Consider the following 6000-nt stretch of genomic DNA (forward strand, 5'->3'; position numbering starts at 1 on the left):
CAGTCTAATTATCTGGATTCACTTTGAGTATGACAATTTCATTTAACTGAATAAATTAATAAACCTTTGTATTTTAGGACTGATGAAGGTAATGATATTTTATTTTGACTAAATAGAAATACCAAAAGTACTGATGCATGTGGTGTGTTCTTTCAAGGTATTTGATAACTCCCACTTCCACCCCCTGTGCTGCTCCCAAAATTTCAGTATTCTCTTTTCTGTCAATTGAACCTTAATTGCGACAATGACTTTCAAAACTGCAGGATATTTTTTCTAAATGAATTTCTTTCTTACATGATAAAAATTACACTGCAGTTCTGAAACCTAATATAGGGTCTATGTGTCTTCAGGACCATAAATCTTCAGCAGGGTCTTCAAGTGAACTATGCACACCACTTTTTGCAAAATGTAACTATATAAAATTTAAGGGATTCTAACCATCTCTCCAAAACAATCAGGTTCAGGGCAGCACTTATGTTAAAAGATCCATTTTATTGGGATAATACTATAGTGTAAAACCTGAAATTCTATTAAGATTACTGATATCTGATAGTTTCTTTAGAATGACTTTATCATATATGAATCTACATTTAATATCAGTCTGTGCTATGATGTTCCTCACAAACTTCGAAGGGGAAAAGTGTGAGAAAGAAATGTTTAAAAGAGCTACAATTCATTATAGAAGCCATGGAATCTTCTTCATTTCCTTGGGGATGTTTATATATAGAAACACTCCAGTTCAAGCAGATGGTTGTATCATTAGAAATATATTGTTTCCCTTTCTCCTGAGTGTCCCTCTTTAAGTTGCATAAAGAAATGTGGGGAAATGATGAACCATCTATACACATTACTATAATTCTAACTTTGTAGTGAGGCTAAGCTTAATGTCCATGACTTGACAATCATCCCAATATAGATACACAGTCCATAAATGTACATGCCTAAAGTGGCCAACTTGAAAGGTCCTCAACAGGAAAGAGAAGATGAAAGATGGGCACTTTATCATTTGTCCAGCAAAAGGAATTTCAAGACGCTACCCCATTATGCAGAAAACTGAAAATTTATGTAGGGAGCAGAATACTCCAAAAGCTGCTTTATTGAGAACCATGAGAACACAGATTTATGAACAATTATCAGAACTGGTTGGAGAAGTTCTGCTGGACAAAATGGGCCAGTTTAATCTGTTTAGGGAATGAACATGTGAACACTTTTTACTTCCTGTGGACTATGCCAGCAAAGAGTACTGCTCTTGAGGAGAGAACAGGGAGAGGCATTGTCATGAGTTCTCTTTTAATTTGTGTGGTTAGGCATAATGTGACTTTAAATTTCTTGTTATTTCTTTCTCTCACCAGGAATTTAATTCTAATCCTATTAATTAACTTTTCCCATGATATTGTGCCCAAACTCTAAGGCTCCTTCATTGGACTATGCAGTCTTGAGGATGAAACTCTAATATTTAAATAGCATATAACTCCAGGTTAACAATAAGCACAATAAAACTTTATTTGTACAAGAAGCATATTGATTTCAAGATGTTTTGTAGCTCAACTCTTCAGTGTAGCTTAACTATTCAGGCTTTTAATCAAGTGGGTGTCCCCTGAAATCATCGCTCCTCCCAGCACCTTATGTTTATATTATGCTGAACATTACCAGTCTATGACTTGTTGCCAATGATGTGGATCATGGTTTTTGTCAATTCTGTAATTATGAGATTATCTAGTTTGGATGTAATTTATTTAATGTTTTGTAAAGTTTCTTAATGTTGTAAGCCTTCCAGAGCCCGCTTGAGGGACAGGGTGGGGTATAAATTGAAAAATTAAATTAAGCAAAAGGGGAAGAAGCTGGAAAGAAAATGCACTGGGCCACATTCATTGTGAGCTGTTAGATAATTTTCAAAATTATCTCAGGGGGGATAGCCTTCATACATGATAATTTTGCCAAAGCTCAGAACACTCAGAAATTTTGGTATGATAAAAAGGTGTGTGCACACACCTTCTAAAAAGGTGACTATTCAATACTACTGAAATTGCTTAGCTTTAATAAAATGGACCAAACAGAGGGTGAGAAAGGTTTTGGGCACCACATTTTAAAAAGGATATAGACAAGCTGGAATGGGTCCAGAGGAGGGCGATGAAGATGGTGAGTGGTCTGGAGACCAAGTCCTATGAGGAAAGGTTGAAGGAGCTGGGATGTTTAGCCTGGAGAGGAGACAGCTGAGAGGTGATATGATCACCATCTTCAAGTACTTGAAGGGCCGTCATATAGAGGATGGTGTGGAATTGTTTTCTGTGGCCCCAGAAGGTAGGACCAGAACCAATGGGTTGAAATGAAATCAAAAGAGTTTCTGGCTCAACATTAGGAAGAACTTCCTGACCGTTAGAGCGGTTCCTCAGTGGAACAGGCTTCCTTGGGAGGTGGTGGGCTCTTCTTCCTTGGAGGTTTTTTTTAAACAGAGGCTAGATGGCCATCTGACAGCAATGAAGGTCCTGTGATTTAGGGGGAGGTATTTGTGAGTTTCCTGCATTGTGCAGGGGGTTGGACTGGATGACCCTAGAGGTCCCTTCCAACTGTATGATTCTATGTCAGTAAAAGGTGGGGGGAGGAGGCCCTTTCCAGGCCTTTGAGGGAGAGCCCATTGGGTCTTGTCCTGACTAGGGTTGTCACCTCCAAGATGGGAATTTCCTGGAGATTTTGTGGTAGAGTCAATGGAAGTCAGATTTTGGGGAGGCAAGAGGCCACAGCTGAATATAATGTCATAGAGTCCACCCTCCAAAGCACATTTTCTCCAGGGGAAAAGAGACCTGTTGTCCAGATTTCAGTTATATCATCAGCCTCCACTCTTCCCCATCTGAGCTTTCAGACACCGAGGAGGCGGTGGCCTGGTGTGAGCTTGTGGAGAGGCTGGGTGTGCCTGTTAGAAGGTGGTCGCCTGTTGGAGCACCTTCGCTAGAATGATGTCTTTGTCTTCAGTGGCCAACAGCTTACGGTGCAGCTTCTCCTCTCTGACCCCCACTGCAAAATGATTAAGTAGGATTTTCTCCAGGTTCCCCGTGAAGTCGCATCACAGGGCAAGACCTTGGCGATCAGCAAAGTGCTCTGTCGCAGACTCAGCCTGCCACTGCTGCTTTGTGTAGAAAGCATGTCTGCATGCAAGGCGGGTAGGTTGCGAGGATAGGTGATCTGTCATCACCTTGATCAGGTTCTCATAGGTGGCGGCTGCGAGGGTGGTTGGTGTGATGAGTTGCTTCATCAGCTGGACGGTCTCCACTCCACATGAACTCAGGAGGAGTGCCTTCTTTTCCACCGCTTCCTCCATCTTGTGTAGCTCAATGTAGTAGCTGAGCCGGTCCACTCATGATTCCCACAAGTCGGGTCGGGTGGAGTTGGATTCAGGTAGCGGTTGTCCTGGAGCCACGGTGTGTTACTGGAGCACCTTTAAGACCAATGAAGTTTTATTCTGGGAAGAAGCTTTCATGTGCACACACACTTCTTCAGATATGAAAGCTTATACCTAAAATAAAAGTTCCTTAGCCTTAAAGGAGCCATTGGATTCAAAAATTGTTCTGCTGCTTCAGACCAACATGGATACTCATCTGAAATAATATTGGTGTTAGAATTACCATAAACTACTATAAGATATGACCCAAACTTATTCTCCTATGGATTTACTGGTAAATAAGGAATAAATGGGAGCCCCATGGTGCAGAGTGGTAAAGCTGAAGAACTGTAGTCCTAAGCTCTGCTCCCGACCTGCGTTCAGTCCTGGCAGAAGCTGGGTTCAGATAGCCAGCTCAAGGTTGACTCAGCCTTCCATCCTTTCATGGTTGGTAAAATGAGTACCCAGCTTGCTGGGGGGAGTGTAGATGACTGGGGGAGGCAATGGCAAACCACCCCGTTAAAAAGTCTGCCGTGAAAATGTCTGCCGTGAAAATGTCATGATGCGACATCACCCCAGAGTTGGAAATGACTGGTGCTTGCACAGAAGACTACCTTTACCTTTTACCTTTTAAGGAGTAAATAAGAAGTAAGATTACTTGCCCAAGATTCTGTGCAGCTTCAAAAGCTGCCTGGCATCATGAACTTTCTTTCTCTGATGGGTGTGAAATAGGAATGGGTATGAACCAGCTGGTAAACTAAAGTTTGTCATGAATTTTGGGTGGTTTGTGATTCACAAAGAACAGTTTGCAAACTGAAGAACCACCAAAAACTTCCATGAATTCCAGTTAATGAACAGCAGAGAGCAGGAGTTAATTTCTGTTTTCTGCTCTTCACGAAAAAAACCTGAGCTCCCTGTCACTCAGCTCTGAGCCATTTAAACCAAACAGCTGAGTGGTGGTTTAAAAACCTTTGATTTCTACTCCTTGCAGCTGAGTGGTGGTGGGAACTACTATGGAGGTGTGTTTAATTAAATTATAAAATAATTTTCAATACCTTTCTTAAAATGGCAATTGAGGCATTTCACCTTCTTAAACTGCCACTACCAATTCTGATAAATGCTGGGATGTCAGAAAACACATAATGAACATAAGAACATAAGAGAAGCCACGTTGGATCAGGCCAATGGCCCATCCAGTCCAACACTCTGTGTCATACAGTGGCCAATATATACAGTGTGTGTGTATATATATATATATATATATATATATATATATATATATATATATATATATATACACACACACACACACACACACTGTAGCTAATAGCCACTGATGGACCTCTGCTCCATATTTTTATCCAATCCCCTCTTGAAGCTGGCTATGCTTGTTACTTTTAAAATGGTCTACGGAAGATGAAGTAGTGAAATCTCAAATGATTAAGTGGGCAATCGGGGGGGGGGGGGTGGGGGGTGGGCTCCCTCTGGGTATCCTACCCCCCCAGGGAAAGTGTATGCGCAATACATAGCCTCTCCTCTCCCGGTGTAGTGAATGCCGCGTGGTCACTGTCTGGCTATGCCTGGCAGATGGTCACTGCAATGGCCTCTCCTGCATTACTGCATCCGTAGCAACACCTTCTTGCTGGTCCCCCCCGTTTTTCACAGAGTTTGCTACATCATGGTGCAACCGAATTGTCCAGCGGTATAACCGGATGGGCAGGCTGGGCCCACCAACCTTGCCAGCCTAAGAGAAGGAAAACTCTAACATCAAACCCGGGCAGATAGAGCTCGTTAATGTAACACCTACCACCTGGAGGACTCGCTGCCGGCGTCCCGGCTTACTGGGCCATTGCAGATGACCCCCAGGTGAAAGGGTGGAGCCAGTACCGCGCACACTGGGCTTCACCTAAAAAATTCCTCTGCGCAGGCCTGAAGGGCATATCCACATACACAACCCACAACGCATCAAGTCCTGCAGCGATGGGCAAGGGGCGAAACGGCAGGTGGAAGGTGCCACTGGAAGCCGCAGTCCCGATCCTGCATGTAGGCGGTTCAGGGTATTGGTCGCCTGATGCTAACCCGGAGACGAAAGCATTTTTCGGCAGCACCCTGAACGACCAAGCAGCCTTATCTAGGGACAGCACTGCTTGCTCCACACGGAGAGGGGCCTAGAAAAGGTGGCCTAAACAAAGCTCGTCTCCTCCATCCCAGTTGGCTAGCCGCAGTCAACGGGCATCCTTACTTGCGGTCGAAAAATAACAACAAAGAAAAGGCATGCACCTGCCTCACAAAGTGTGCAAAGACTAAAGCTTGCGTGTTGGAACATCAGAACCATGCTTGACACAGTAGACAGTGGTCGCCCTGAACGACGCTCTGCTCTAGTTGCCCACGAACTTCTCAGGTTGAATATCGACATAGCAGCTCTCAGTGAGGTCCGTTTCCCTGAGGAAGGTAGTCTTCAAGAACACGGTGCTGGCTATACCCTCTACTGGTCAGGTAAGTCAAAGGCTGAGAGCTGCCTTTCTGGCATTGGCTTCATGGTCAGGAACTCCATTACCTCCAAACTCGAAAACCTGCCAACAGATCACTCAGATCGCATCATGTCCATGCGCCTCCCACTTCAA

At 43.6% G+C, this 6000-nt stretch overlaps 1 pseudogene; it reads right to left on the reverse strand.

Annotated features, from left to right (window-relative positions):
- The window catches only part of LOC132569529 (creatine kinase B-type-like), a 59782-nt pseudogene extending 56466 nt beyond the window's left edge, over nucleotides 1-3316 (reverse strand).
- Between the last annotated feature and the right edge of the window lie 2684 nt (nucleotides 3317-6000).

Source organism: Heteronotia binoei, chromosome 1 (assembly GCF_032191835.1).
Source record: "Heteronotia binoei isolate CCM8104 ecotype False Entrance Well chromosome 1, APGP_CSIRO_Hbin_v1, whole genome shotgun sequence".
NCBI classification, from domain to species: Eukaryota; Metazoa; Chordata; class Lepidosauria; order Squamata; family Gekkonidae; genus Heteronotia; species Heteronotia binoei.